The following is a 16421-nucleotide window of genomic DNA, read 5'->3' on the forward strand; positions in this document are numbered from 1 at the left end:
ACCCTCTTCTCTTATCAGAGAGCTACCACCACCCCCACCATTTCTCGTCTTCTTCTTTTCTATGCTCCCAACTTTATCTTGTTTGTTTGCCTGTGATCCTCCCCCTTACTTCCTCCTTCTTCTCTCCTTCTCTCTCCCCCCCTCCCCACCCCACCGGTGTTTACCTGTTTTTCTTCTTGTACCTGATGAAGGGCTCAGGTCCGAAACGCTGGAAACCCTTTACTTTGTACGGAAGCTGCATGACCTGCTAAGTCTCCAGCATGTTTGCCTATTGTACTCGACCCTAGTGTCTGCACACTTTCTGTTGAAGTTCACAAATCCATTGCACTGGAGTATTTTGCAGTGCAGTGGTTCAGCTGCTGTCCTGGGCTCAGTGCCTGCTTCTCGCTGTGTGCTTCCCTGTGACTATGTGGGATCCCCATTGGTGCTCAGATTTCCCCCGCAGCATCCCTCCCCCCCCCCCCCCAATAAAAATGCCGGAAGGTTTATTGAACCCTAGATCACCCTTGCAGGTAAGTGTTAGAACCTGGGTGGAATTGACGGAAAAACCGCAGCAAATCAGTGAGGGGCTCAGCAGCTGAGGATCCCCCCCCACAAGCTGCAGGCAATCTGGTCAGGAGACTGGCCATTGGGACGCAGGTCTCAGAACTGAGATTGAGGGGGTGATGAAGACAAGAAAGCTCCTGAAGGACCTCTCGGGCGCTGAAGGCTTTCCTGGTCGCGTTGGAGGTTTGGATCTGGAGCTCGGTTTGTCAATGAATTGAACTGGAGTCTGTACGGCTGTAGAGGCTGTGGGAGCGCTGGCGGTGAATCCATGGACCCAGTCACTTTGAAGGGACTCTCTCTTACTTCTCTTTCTCTCTTACTGTATGGAGCGCCAGGCAACACTAATGGCGATTCTTTGGCTTACAACTGGCAGCAGGAAATTTTGTGTTATATTACGTTCTGAACTATTACATGACAGTAAAGGAATCTTGAGAATTAAACTGGATTAGTGTAGCTGGTGGCTCAGTGGTTAGGATAGATTCAGTGGGCTTAATTGTCTGAGTGCTCTCTGATTCTAGCTCTAGAGATTATAAAATTGTGCAGATACAACTTGTTACTGCAACAATACTGTAAATGGGAGTAAGCAAAGCGAGCCTGCCAGGACGAGCGGCACACAATGCTCGTCATTGAGTAAAGCAGCACAAGGTCACTAATCCCAGGCTTGGGGGTTTAATGGATTGTGACAGGACTGGAGTACGTGCTGACGCTCAGGTTTGTTGTCATATTCAGCAGGTATTATAATCTGGCTCGAAAACAACAAAGAGCAGCTGGCCTTAGCTGTGGCTGCAAGAACAGGTTTTCAAACAGGATCTTAACTCAGGAAGTTTATACATTGGAAATGTGCAGGTATAATCCATGCAAGAATTATGCTTAAAAGATGCCAAACTGATCGGCGGTTGAAATGAGGCCTCACTTGATGCCCACACTCCATTGCCTTCCACTGAGGTGGGGCGTGGAGCTGTTGGATAGTGAGTGGAATCTTAAGCCCTGACTGATTCCATTTATCCTTCTCTGAAGGTAGCACAGCAGTCGGCACAGTGCTGTTAAAGCGCCAATGATCAGGGTTCGAATCCGGCGCTGTTTGTAAGGAGTTTGTACATTCTCCCCGTGTCTGTGTGGGCTACCTCCAAGGCACCCCAGTTTCCTCCCATCCTTCAAAACGTACCGGAGTTGCGGGTCAATTGAGTGTAATTTGGCAGCCTGGGCTCGCAGGCTGGAAGGGCCTGCTACTGTGCTGTATGTCTAAATTTAAAGACCCTAGTATATTCCGTTCTGAGACTGACTGAGCAGCCTCATCATGCTACCAGGTATGGCAAATCACTGGGTCTTGTCTCTTAGGGTGAAACCCCACAGAGAAGCTGCTCATTTTCCACATAGGCCTCTTCTATTCTCTGCCACGATACAGCAGGACTTCGCTCTGCATCGTCACAACGTCCATGCACTATTGAGCAAAGCAGCACTAAGCACCTCCCTATCCTGCACTGAGGGTGGGGGGTCATGAGATGGTAACCAGCTGGGCAGGAGTGGTGGGGGTAGAGAACTGTAGACAGGGTGAAAGATGGACTAACTTTTGTGGTGATCTAGTCTGGTATTGCAGTAGGGCTCGGGACAATGAATGAGCAATGAATGACTGTTCCCCTACTTTTAATTAAATAAAGGTCAGGTAGTGATAGGTGAATCCTCCAAAAATGTACATGCTTGGAAGGTTAATTGGGGAAATAGCATTTTCTGAGTTGAAAATAAGAGAAAAATAAACTGAATGAGTCACCCTTCTCAGTCCTCTGCTCTCTCCCCATCACCTCTCAGGTTTTGTTCTCTTCTACCCTCCCACCTGTATCTACCTGCAACCTCTTAACTGTTAGTGCGGTCCTCCCCCTTCCTCCCTCCCGCTCCTCTCCCCACCTTTATATTTCAGGCATCTACCAGTTTTTCTCTTATTCACGACAAAGGACTTAGACCTTTTACTCTCTATGGGTGCTGTGTGACCTGCTGAGTTTCACTTGACCCCAACACCTGCAGATTTTAACAACGAAGTAAGGAAGTCATGATGAGCCTCTAAATAAACACACTGGTTCACCCAAGTGTTACAAATGTACAAGACATTGGTGAGACCAGACTTGAAGTATTATGTGCAGTTTTAACTGTAGGACTGATGCTGGAAAAGATACAGAATAGATTCTCAAGAAAGTTACCAGGGCTAATGGGCTTGAGTTATAAGGAGACATTGGATCAGCCTGAAATGTTTTCTCCAGTGCAAAGGAGACGGAAAGGTGACATAAATGTATATAAAATCATGAATGTCAACAGGCATAGAGTGGAGTGGAGAGGGGGGTGAGAAGGTTTAAAAGGGATCTTGATGGCCAGGGTGGAACGAGCTGCCAATGGAAGTAGTAAATTTTGGAGGCGTGGCAAGATGGCGTAGAGTCTAGATGTGCAATCTCGACCTCTCTGGCCAGACTTTTAAATACCCATTTTTTTTAACCCTTTGTTTTCAAGTTTAAACTTTTTAAATTTTAGTTTAAAGTATTAAGGAATTATTATGGCCACTAATGGTAAAAAGACTAAACCTCAAGTTCATAAGAAGTTACATTTTCGAAGTGCTGAAGATTTGGGGCCTAGACAACTTGATATAGCCCCAGGCTCAATCTCTTCATTGTCTAAACCCCAAAGGTCGTCTGTGGGGGCTGAAAAAAAAATCTACTGTTCACCAAATGAAGGATGGCGCTGGAATTACCCGTTCTCCGGAAGAAGGTGTGTATTCCCAAGAAATGGACCCCGATTTGGAAACCCTTTCGATTTCAATGGAGGGAGCACGCAGGAAGATGACTCCATTGTTGGAAATGCATCAGGTAGCATTTCAAACTGAAGAAATCGTTTTTCTTCGTGAATTGATGAAAAAAACAACGAGATACGGGGGGAGACCAGCGGCGACCCCCTGAGGAAGTTGGGGTGCCGTCGCTGGGAGTCCAGACTCGCAGTAAAACTTTTAAAATGCCTTCTGTTGAGTTGCAGCAGGAGCTACAGTTACCTTGTTCTGCCACTATGTCAGAGAGAGCAGAGCTGAGCTTTACTGACTTACAGTGTATGCAATTGAATGCAATTATTCAAGCTGTTATAAAACCTTTGTTGACATCTCAAATGAATGAAAAGGTTCATATGAATGCTGGTATAAGTTCAGAATTAAATATGGTTAAGACACGTGTGGATCCATCTTATGAAGAATTTTTTTAAAATTCAGACTGCTTTTTTGGACTGTAAACAACAAGTGACTTCTAACACAGAAAAAGTGTTGAAGGTGGAAAAATCAGTCATAGAATTAGGAGAATGTGAGAAGGAGCTAGAAATAAAAATAGATTATTTGGAGAATCAAAGCAGAAGGAATAATGTGAAAATTGTTGGTTTGCCAGAAGGTATAGAAGGACAAGATCCTCTTCGTTTCTTTAAAGACTGGATTCCGCAAATATTAGGGCAAGAATTTTTTCTCTGGGGGATTGGCACTGGAAAAAGCCCATAGAGCTTTAAGAAGAACACCCTCAGCTGGTCAACCCCCGAGACCGGTAATAATTTGATGTTTGAGTTATTTGGATAGAGAAGCAATACTTCGACTTGCAGTACAAAATGCGAGACAACGCCAAACCCCATTATTGATTCAGAATAGCAGAGTCTTTTTTTTATCCTGATCTAAGTCAAGAGGTCATTCAACGTCGACGTCGATTCAATCCAGTTAAAGAAGTTTTATGGCGTAAAGGTTATAAGTCTACTTTTCGTTACTCTGCAGTGTTGAAGGTGTTTTATGGAGACTATCAATTTCGGTTTTTTGAAACTGATCATGAAGCAATGATTTTTGCTGATTCATTGCCAGATATAAGAGGACAAAGACGTAGTCCACTATTATCTCCTAAAGAAAAATCTGGTTGCTCTGGAAACGGAAGAAATGGCAGAAATGGGAAAAACGGGAATGGAAAGAGTCTACCACCTTCTGAAATGGGATCTTCAAGATTGGAATCTTCTGGATGAAAAGAAGAATTTTCTTCTTCTATTTTATCTTTTGTTATTATGATATTTTGATGTTACTGATTGTTTGGCTGGGGAGGGGGAGATCTGCACTAAGTTCTTTACTAGTCATCAGCCACTGGTGGGTGACCCACACCCAATTTTTGTTTAGGGGATTACTACCTTTTGGTAGTTTTTTTTGGGGGGGGGGGATTTTCTTTTTTTAAAATTATTTTGTATTTTTTTTTAATTTGTGATTTTTTTTTTGGAGGGTCTATATACGTTGATTTGAGTTTTTATATAAAGATACTATTGGTATTTAGTAATAATAATAGGTATGTCAAAGTTGAGGTTTGCTACTTTTAATGTTCGAAGATTACACAGTCCGAATAAACGTAAGCGAGTCTTGGCGTATATTAAGAAAATGAAAATTGATATTGCCTTTTTACAAGAAACACATTTGAATGTGAAGGAAAGCGTGAAATTAAAAAGGGACTGGGTTGGGCATGTATATTCTTCTTCATTTAATTCTAGAGCTAAAGGTGTAGCAATATTGATACATAAAAAATTTATCTTTTGAATTACAATCAATGGAGGAAAAGGCAGGATGTATTCTTAAATTGAATTGTAAGATTTTTAGAGAATTTTGGACTTTACTTAATATTTATGCTCCAAATGCAGATGATGAAGTGTTTATTTCGGATGCATTTTTATGTTTGGGTCAGGCTAATGATAATATTTTAGGTGATTTTAATTGTGTTTTGGAACCTTTATTAGATAAATCTCCGAAGAAAGTTAAAAAATCCAAGATCACAATTCAGGTCCAAACGTTGATGAAAGATCTTAATTTAGTAGATATTTGGAGACGTCTTAATCTGACAGAGAAAGATTTTTCCTTTTATTCATCTAGACATGAATTGTTTTCAAGGATTGACTTCTTTTTAGTATCGGCACATTTACAAGGGAAAATACAACAAGTGGAATGTATAAGTAGGGTGATTTCAGATCATTCTCTGTTATATTTTACATATGAGACTTCTGAGAAAATTCAAATAGCTTATCGTTGGAGATTTAATACAATGTTGTTAAAAAATATGGAATTTATTGATTTTTTTGAAAAAACAAATTAATTTTTTTTAAAGAAAATTCTAATTCTGTTCAAAGTAAATTTGTATTATGGGATGTTATGAAACCAATTTGAGAGGACAAATAATTAGTTATACTTCTAAAATAAAAAAGAATCGATTAAATCAGAGTCTTGAATTAGAGAAACAAATCGATGAACTAGAAAAGGAATTTCAGAAAGATGCTACAGAAGATCAGAAAATAGAATTATCTAGGCTGAAATTGAAATATAATATTTTGCAATCTTATCAATTTGAATGTGTGATTAATAGGACTAAACAACGATATTATGAATGGGGAGAGAAAGCACATAAGTTATTGGCATGGCAATTAAAAAAAGAACAGATATCGAGGACTATTAATGCTGTTAGACGGAATTCTCTAATTACTTATAAACCTCATGAGATTAATGATGAATTTTATTCATTTTATCAAAAGTTATATACATCTGAAGGAAAACAGTTGAATTTACCGATATTAGAGGATGGAGATATACAGGAGTTAGAAGAACCATTTACTGATTCGGAAATTAAAATGGCAATGCTGGAAATGCCGAACGGTAAATCGCCTGGTGATGATGGATTTTCAGTTGAATTTTATAAAATTTTTTATGATGATTTATCTACAGTGTTTGGGGATGTATTACATCAAGTTGGAGAATATTATGAATTACCTGAGTCTTGTTCTAGTGCTTTAATTACAGTAATTCCTAAAAAAGATAGAGATCCTTTGAAAATACCTTCATATAGACCAATTTCGTTGTTAAATGTAGATTATAAAATAATAGCTAAAATATTAGCGAATAAATTGGCTAAATTTTTACCAAAGTTGATTCACATTGATCAAACAGGTTTTATAAAGAATAGATATGCTTCAGATAACATTTTGCGTGTGAGTAGTTTGATTAATAGATTTCGATGCTCCTTAGATCATCCGATGGTAATATCCTTAGATGCAGAAAAAGCATTTGATAGAGTTGAATGAAATTTTTTGTTTAAAGTTTTGGAGAAATTTAAGTTTGGTCCTTCTTTTATTGGTTGGATTAGAGCTCTATATAATAAACTGATAGCTAGAGTATTGACGAATGGTTTGATTTTGGAATCTTTTAAGTTAACTCGATCAACTCGTCAAGGTTGTCCTTTATCACCGGCCTTGTTTGCGTTAATGATTGAACCTTTAGCACAGTTGATAAGATAAAATGCACAGATACAAGGTATGAAAGTTTTAGATGAGAAGTATAAAATTAATTTATTTGCTGATGATGTATTGGTGTATTTAACAAACCCAGCTCAGTCACTTTTACACTTGAAGGAGTGTTTAATACAATATGGATGTCTTTCTGGATATAAAGTTAATTGGGAAAAAAAGTGAAATATTACCGGTAAGTGAAGGAGATTATTCACTTTATAAGAATATTATTAATTTGAAGTGGACTGATCGAATTAAATATCTGGGTATAATTTTGAATGTTAATTATCAATCTTTATATAAATTAAATTATGCTCCGTTAATGAAAAAATTAAAACGGATTTGATTAAATGGAAAGATTTACCTATTAATTTAATGGGAAGGATAAATACAATTAAGATGAATATCTTTCCGTGAATACAATATTTGTTTCAATCTATTCCGTATTTACTTGATAAAATTTTTTTCGAGATTTAAATAAAATGGTTAGGGAGTTTTTATGGAGGGGAAATTTTTGAGAGTAGCTTTGAATAAATTAACTTGGAAATATGAGTTAGGGGGACTACGTTTACCACATTTTCAAAATTATTATGAGGCAGCCCAATTTAAATTTATTAGTTCATTGATGGATTTGGTATGGCCTCCTAGTTGGGCTCAATTTTATTGAGATGGCAAGTATTTCTGAATTTAAAATACATCAATTTTTGTTTAGGTGGAATATAAATTTGTTACAACAATATCTAAATATTTAATGAAGTTATGGATAAAGAAAAATAAAATGATAGGCTCTAGGGGTAAATTATTGGCTTTGACTCCATTGTATAATAATCAACTTATTTCTTTTTCAATCAAAGTTTATTGCATTGGAAATTTAAAGGTGTGAAAAATTTGGGAGATTGTTTTAAAGAGGGTAAGTTTTTGTCTTTTAATCAGATGAGGGAAGATTTTGGTATTGATAAGAATTCTTTATTATCAAATTCTATCTTTGGTAAAATGTATGTTTGGTAGAGATATGATTTTACCTAAAATGACTAAATTTGAGACTTTTCTTATGAAGGTACCAGAGAAGGATTATATTTCATTTATGTATCAAATATTACAGGATGGTATGGATGAAAAGGGTTGGGATAGATCTAAAATTAAATGGGAAGCGGATACTGGTTTTACTTTTTCTGAAGAGGATTGGTTAGATATCTGTTATGACAGTGTAACTAGATTGATAAATGCACGTTATGCAATGATTAATTACAATTTTTTACATCAATTATATATGACAACTGAAAAAATTTTTAAAATATGGTTTTATTGAATCAGATTTGTGTTTTAGATGTGGTGATATGGTTAGAACTTTTTTTCATGCTGTTTGGTTTTGTACACATATACAATCTTTTTGGAAGAAAATTCAATTGTTTTTAGAATATCTGTATAAGATTAAAATAGTTTTAGATCCAACAGTATTTTTATTGGGTAGTTTGCAACCTCTGAAAGGCTTGGAATTGGATAAATTCCAGCTTGCTTTTGTATATTTAGCTTTATCTGTAGCAAAAAAATGTATTACTAGTACATGGAAAGATACAAATATGATTGATATTAATAGATGGCATAATGAGATGAAATATTGTTTAATAATGGAAAAAATTACGTATGTTTCGCATGATAATTATAATTTTTTAATTAATAAGTGGCTGTTATACTCAGAATATTTACATTTCAATTTATATTGATTAGATTTTAATATGTATATTTAACTTTTTAAAAATATTCTTTCTTTTTTCTTTTTTTTATGGCTCTCCTTAAGAGAGTTGGCTGAAGGGAGGGGGTGTTTCTTTTCTTTTTATATATATATCATCTTTGGCTTGGCTTCGTGGACGAAGATTTATGGAGGGGGTAAATGTCCACGTCAGCTGCAGGCTCGTTTGTGGCTGACAAGTCCGATGCGGGACAGGCAGACACGGTTGCAGCGGTTGCAGGGGAAAATTGGTTGGTTGGGGTTGGGTGTTGGGTTTTTCCTCCTTTGCCTTTTGTCAGTGAGGTGTGCTCTGCGGTCTTCTTCAAAGGAGGTTGCTGCCCGCCGAACTGTGAGGCACCAAGATGCACGGTTTGAGGCGATATCAGCCCACTGGTGGTGGACAATGTGGCAGGCACCAAGAGATTTCTTTAGGCAGTCCTTGTACCTTTTCTTTGGTGCACCTCTGTCACGGTGGCCAGTGGAGAGCTCGCCATATAACACGATCTTGGGAAGGCGATGGTCCTCCATTCTGGAAACCGTTCATATTTAATTGCTGTATATGTCATATTATTTGTTTTTTGAACGAATAAATAAAGTTTAAAAAAAAAGTAGTAAATAAAAAAAATAATAATTTAGACATACAGCATGGTAACAGTCTCACTCCATGGGCAAATGGGACTAGGCTAGGTAGACAGTTTGGTCAGCATGGACAAGTTGGGCTGATGGGCCTGTTTTTGTGTTCTCACACATGACTGAAATATGCAGGGGAATTGTAATTATTACTGCTTCAGTAAATCAGAGGTTTGAACTAATTATCTGGAAGAGAGGAGTGGGAAATTTAAATTATAATGATTAAAATATAAGCCTGTAATTTAAAGAAGATGCCATAATTTACAGTGGAAACCCTGTGGATTTGCTGGATTGGCCAAATGCGATTCTGGTTGTACCACTTTTGATTAACATCTGAAATGACTCAGCAAGCTGCTTTGTGCAATATCAATTGGCTGATCAATTCATCGTACTTGGGGTGTTTAATTTTAAGCAGATAAGATGGTAAAATTTGTCACTTACTTAGCTAGGCTAATATTCCTTTAAATAGAAATCATCTTATAATTGAAATAAAAGGCTTTGTATCTGGCCCTTTGGCACTGAATAGTAGGTATTGAATGTAAGAGCACATGCTAACTATGCCGCTGAAGTATGCCTTGAGCAATGAAGAGTTTAGGTCACCACATGGAACATAACAAAACATAGACACAGGTCAGGCCCTTTGGCCCTTGATGTTGTGCTAACCCATATATGCCATCCTAAGATAAAGTACTAAACCCTCCATACCCCATCATCCTCTATTTTTCTTTCATCCATGTGTCTGTCTAAGAGTCTCTTAAATTCCCCCAGTGTTTCCACTTCCACCACCATCTTTGACAAACCATTTCGGGCACCCACAACTCTGTGTTTTTTTTAAAAAAAGCTTAATCTCTAATAACTCCCCTAAGGTTCCCTTCCTTAACTTTGTACGTAGGTCCTCTGCCCTACAAATGAGAGCTGATGACGGGCTCCTCGACCTCGCAAGACTGAGAGCGAAAACAAAAGTCTGGGGCATTGTGGCGCACGAGCTACAGTTTACTGATAACTGTGCACTCACTGGTTGCCCACTTGTTCGCAGACTTACAGGAGATCACCAGTCACCTCGTACTTATCCGGATTGAAATCCATCTCCACTTTTCTGCCCATCTCTGCATCCTGTCTATATCATTTTGTAACATACGACAACCTTCAGCTCCATCCACAACTCCTCCAACCTTCGTGTCATCCACAAATTTACTGACCCATCCATCCCCCTCTTCATTCAGGTCATTTATAAAAATCACAGAGAGCCGGGGTCCCAGAACAGATCCCTGCGGCCCTCCACTGGTCACTGACCTCCAAGCAGAATACTTTCCTTTCACTACTACTCTTTGCTTTCTTCCTATAAGCCAATTTTTTTAATCCATACAGATAATTTTCCACTGACCCCTGACTCATAACTTTCTAGATGAGCTGCTCATGGAGGACCTTGTCAAATGCCCTGTTAAAATCCATGTAGACCACATCTACCACCCTAAACTCATCAATTTCTTTTGTCACCTCCTCAAAAAACTCAATTAGACTCGTGAGGCACGACCTTCCCTTCATAAAGCCTGTGGTGATTATATTATATTTTATATTGTATATAGATATGTTTTAAAGGAGATAATTTTTTTTGGGGGGGGTGGTTTAGTTTAGGTCACAAATAAACTTAAACACTTCACAACACAGATCTCATTTAAAATGCCAAAGCTCTGCTCAAGCCAGACAGTCCAGGCTCCCAGTAATGGAAACTGCTTTGCTGAAGGACTTCACAAGTAGGTGTTAATTAGACATCCTGTGGAGTAATGGATTATTGTTTTGGAAAGCAACAGATGAACAGATTCAGAAGATTGGGTCCAGTGCCGCCATCTGTCTGAAGGCAGTTTATTGTTTTTAGGAAGATCATGTGGTTTTGCAAGCAGAGAGAGAGAGAGAGAGAGAGTGTGTGCAAGTTTTCTGCAGTGGCTATTGGAAGCTTGTTTGAAACCCCATTTTGAAGATGGGTTGTGAGTTCTTTGTTCAGCCTGGTCAAAGCCCTTGTGGCCCATGCAAGAGGAAATGGCTGGCATGTTTCGTCTGAGATATGGGAAACAGAAAAGGAACTCTGTGGTGACCTGAAAGAAGGAGGTTATCATCTGGAAAACCCTGAAGGGGCAAGTTTCTTCGGCAAGACACTGAAGTGGCTGATCAGAAAGAATCAGTTTGTGTGTCCAATGAGCAACAAATCTCTCTGAAAACCAAGAAGAACCTTCCTGAGCGGTAACCATTTGCCTTTCAAGCACCAAAGCTTGGTGAAGATTCATAAATGTTAAATTCTGTGCACAGTATAAGAATTGCATGATACTGGTAAACTTGGAGGAGTGAGAAATGAGATTTGACTGTGAATCAAATAACTTTTCTGAACTTGTACACACATTACATACATGTTTGCCTAGAATTAGAAAGGGGTTAAGTTAGGTTAAGTAAGTTAATAGTAATAAGTTAAAGTTTGATCCTGTTTTCATGTTTAAAGAAAATGAAAAACTACTTTTGTTTAAGTAACCATTTGTCTTGGTGAATTTCTATTGTTGCTGGGATTTGGGGTCCTCTGGGCCCGTAACATTAGTCTGTACTTCTCCAAATGCTCAACGATCCTCTCCTTAAGAATCCTCTCCGTTAGTTTACACACCACTGATGTAAGATTCACCGGTCTATAATTCCTAGGATTCTCCCTGTTACCTTTTGTAAACCAGGGGACTACATTTGCCATTCTTCAATCCTCCGGCATTTCCCCTGAGGCCAAAGAGGTTTCAAAGATCTTGCCTACTGCCCCAGAGCAGCCTGGGGTATGTCACGTCCGACTTGTCAATCTTGATGTTTTTAAGAAGATCCAACACTTCCTCTTCCTTAATCTCCACATTGTCCAGCTCACAGGCCTGTTCTATTTCAACCTCACCCTGATCAAGGTCCGTTTCTCTTATGAATACTGAAGCAAAGTATTAATTCAGGACCTCCCCAACCTCCTCCACTTCCAGGCACATGTTGTCTCTTTATCCTTTAGTGGCTGTCGGACTCTGGCTTTACCCTACCCTCAATTTAGTCTTTGTGTCGTCTGAGTCCAGCGTGCTCATTGAATGAAGTGATAGGAGAAGGTATTCGGTTCAACAATCAGTTTATTACACAACACAAGAATAAAGCATAACAGAGTCGTTAGTTCATAGGTCACCTGCTCAGTGAGCTATTCCCCAAGACTGACTCCTACTGTCCAGTCTCTTCTGTTTATATAGATCAACATTATTACACTGAACAAAAGTTGGCTTTCTTTGCTAGATTCCTTGCGTAAGATTTATCTCAAGCAATTTCCTGCTCTGCAGTTATCTAGGGTGTAGACCTCCCATCTAAATCCTCAAGGCCAGAACATCCTGTTGTCTTGATCAGAAATCAATTCATACCCCATATATTTCTAATTATTTCTTTGTAGACAGCAAATTCTGCACTTACTATACTCAGCCAACTTTGCTACATACTGTGGCTGTTACTTAATTGCATTCCTATTTCTCTCAAACAGTATACTTGAAGTAAATAGTAAATTGTTACATAGTACTGGATTAATGAATACATAATGAATAGTACATAGGCATATTTTCTATGATTACTTAACCCCTTGGTTCCAACAGTCCCCCTTTTGGTCTCATGAAAATGAGACCAACCAAACCACCCGTTAACTTATGGGACCGGGACCTCAGGAGTTTTGGCAAAAACCGGCATCCACGACCCCTTATTAAACTTAAACTCATAAACTTGGCCATTATGAACACACTTCAGTCCAGTGGGGGCCCCAACACAGTGTTCAGGAAAGTCAGTCCAATCCGCAAAGTACTGTTCTGGTTCGTTATGGGCCCCCCAGGCTGACCGCAAACACTTTGTACAGTTGTTTCCTTCTCCAGACCCTTCAAGGGCTAGGAACAACATTGCCCATAGTCCCCACATGGTGTTCATCACAGCCCCCTAAATTCTGTTGACTTCAATATAGATGTATCACTTCAAATACTGATATACAGTCACCGTAATCCAATAGTCTCTTTAAAGGGACCCGTTAAAAAACTCTTAGTCCGTGGTTCCTTCACAGAGTCCCAGTCATCTCCGTTTGAATCTGTTCCAGTGTCCGTGTCGGTGGGTCCGTTGCTGTTCACTGACTCCAATGATACCACGTCTCTCCTTTTCCCAGTAGTCGAACCGCGTGGGACGTTCTTTCCACCACTCTGTAGGGTCCTGTCCACCTGGGCTCCGACCACTTTCTCTTGATCACCTTTAGCAGAACCCACTCCGCAACGGATGGTATCGGGGTTTCACCTTTCCGTTCGGTATTTGTAACCTGTTGTGAAAAAGCTGATACCAGAGCCGTTAGTTTATCATAATAAACCTTACATCTCATTGGACTAACCTCTTCCTTTGAGGTATGAATCCCGGCTCTAGGTCCCGGAAACTGGTGCCCCGTTTGCAGTTCATTCGGAGTAAATCCTGTCACATAACTTACCGAACTCCTTATTGACATCAAAGCCAGGGGCAGCGCATCCACCCAATTTAATTTGGTCCGTGCCTGCACTTTCCTGATCTTACCTTTTATTGTTTGGTTCATTCTCTCCACTTTTCCTTGGGATTGTGGATGATGCACCGTTCCAAAGGCATGTTTTAACCCCAACATCGCTTCTACCTCCTGTAAATCTTTACTCTTAAAATGACTCCCATTGTCCGACCTGATCTTCCTAGGAAATCTGTGTATAGGAATATACTGGTTGATTAGGAACTTAATTACCGTCTTTGCATCTTCTCTTTTGGCAGGGATTGCCTCCGGCCAACCTGTGTACACATCTACTGCTACTAAGAGGTATCGATATCCCCTTGCCCTCTCTATCATGTCTGTGTAATCAATTACAATTTCCTACCCTGGTAACTTAGGCAACGGGAACTGTCCTTCGTGAGGTTTCACAGTCACCTTGACATTATATGTTATACATACCTTACACTCTCTGATATGATTCTCCACCATCGCCGGCAGGAAGGGTTGCCACCAATGTATCAAATACCATTAACTGTTTCTTCCCACAGTGGGTTAACCCATGCGCCTCCTCCAGGAGGGGTTTCATGAGTCCAGATGGTAATACTGGCCTACCGTCCATTGATCTCCAGTCCTTGATCTTCGTTTGCTCCCCTTTCTTTCCATACCATAATTTCCTGGGGTGATGCCTTCGCTTGTTCCTGAATTATTACTCCTACCTCACAAGGTGGCAATAAGTCATGTGACATTCTATCTACCCGCATCATAATAAACTGAGGGCCGTACCCTGCTGCCCTTTTTGCGGCCGTGTCCGCTTCCTGATTTCCCCGAGCTACCATCGTATCTGTTTTATCATGGCCCTTACATTCAATAACTGCTAGTGCCCTCGGTTTCAGGAGGGCCTCAGCCAATTTCCTAACATCCTTCTCGTGTTTAATTGGGGTCCTTGCTGCTGTTAAAAACCCACTTCTAATCCATTGACTAAACTCAACCTGTAATGTTCCTACCACATATGCTGAATCTGTATATATATTTACCTCCTTTCCTTCTGCCCATTCTAATGCTGCTATCATTCCCTGTAGTTCGGCCAGTTGTGCTGACTCCTTTCCTCTCACTGTCCCTGTAATAATTTCTTCAAATCCTTCTGTAGTTTTCCGTACTACCACATAGGCGGCTTTTAATCCGTCCGTGGGGTGTCTGTAACAACAACCATCTGTAAATAAGGTTTCATCTGGTTCTCTCAAGGGTGTAGCCTGTAAATCAGGTCTTATTTTAATATCCCTTAGAACCCTCTTTTCACAACAGTGTGGTTCTCCCTCTCCCATATTGTCTGCCATGTTAATGCCTTCATGGGTAAACGTAATACTTGGAGCATTAAAAATCTTTTCCAGTCTCGTCTGCCTCAGTGGCGTCATTGTAAACGCTGTCGAGCTCACAAATGCTACAATACTGTGTGTTGTTAATACCGTCAGGGCATGTCCCATCACTATGTGTGCCACCTTTTGTAAAATCTTTGCTATCCCTGCTACATGTCTCGTACATGGTGGGTGTCTGTCTTCAGTCGGATCCAGTGTGATACTCACATACATGAGCACACATCTTCCACCTGCTTTTTTCTGAAAAAGGACACCATTAATTGTGTGTGCTTTTTCAGAAACATCCAAAAAGAAAGGGTCTCTATAATTTGGAATTGCCAAATCTATAGCGATTGAAAGAGTTTGCTTAAGTAGAATAAAACTCATCTCAGCCTGTGGAGTCCAATCAAGTGTAGCCCCCAGATTCCTCATCCCCTGCTCATTCACCAAAGTTCACAGTGGATGTGTCAACTCACCACATGATGGGATAAATTGCCTACTATAACCTGTCAAGCCCAAAAATAAAAGCATTTCCTTAACTGTCTTTGGTTTTGGATGATGTAGTATCGCTGTTTGATGCACAGGGGATATCCCTGTACCTTTTGCTGAGACCATTCTTCCTAAAAAGGAGACCACTTGTCTGCAACATTGCAACTTTAAATGAGAGACTTTAAAACCTGCCTTGAACAGCTGCATTAGCAGGAGCCTTGTGGCCTCCAAACAGGAGACAGGCTCAGGTGCTGCCAATAAGATGTCATCTACGTACAGGATCAGAACTACCCCACCTGGTAGTACTAGCCCCCCCCAGCTGTTCTTTCAAAACCTGATTGAAAATCCCTGGAGATAAGATAAAGCCCTGCGGGAGTCGAGTATAACGTAACTTTATACCTCTATATGTAAAGGAAAACACATCTCTAAACTGTTCTGCCAGCGGCAAACAAAAGAAAGCATTTGCTAAATCTATACAAGAGAACCACTTGTGGTCCGGAGTTAAAGCAGTCATGGCGGTATATGCGTTTGGCACTGGAACTGTGGGTTTCGTACAATACCATTGATACGCCTTAAGTCATGGGCCATCTGATATTTGCCCGTGTCCTGTTTTGGAACAGGTAAGATGGGTGTATTCCAACTCGAACACGAATGCTCCAATACCCCTGAATACATTAGGCCATCAATGGTATCTGCCAGACCCACCTCAGCCTCGGGTTTATGGGGATACTGTGTCTGCCAAATGGGAGTATAATCTGAAAGTTCAAAGGTTATGGGATCAACCTGCTGGCAAAAACCCACGTCTGCTTGTCCCACTGACCAAAGGTCCTCAGGAAGAGAATCTAACATA

At 39.9% G+C, this 16421-nt stretch overlaps 1 protein-coding gene across 9 annotated transcripts in view; it reads left to right on the forward strand.

The window, feature by feature from the left end:
* Nucleotides 1–16421, forward strand: part of LOC138735810 (protein NDRG3-like) — a 124422-nt gene that overhangs the window by 47320 nt on the left and 60681 nt on the right. Inside the window, exon 1 of one of the 9 annotated variants that reach the window (XM_069884272.1) lies at nt 14034–14057. The exons of the other annotated variants lie outside the window; for them this stretch is intronic. The gene's annotated coding sequence lies outside the window, so the exon portion shown is untranslated. Of the gene's footprint in view, nt 1–14033; nt 14058–16421 lie in introns of those variants that run through there. 9 annotated transcript variants of the gene reach the window in all.

The sequence above is a fragment of the Narcine bancroftii genome, chromosome 6, assembly GCF_036971445.1.
Source record: "Narcine bancroftii isolate sNarBan1 chromosome 6, sNarBan1.hap1, whole genome shotgun sequence".
NCBI classification, from domain to species: domain Eukaryota; kingdom Metazoa; phylum Chordata; class Chondrichthyes; order Torpediniformes; family Narcinidae; genus Narcine; species Narcine bancroftii.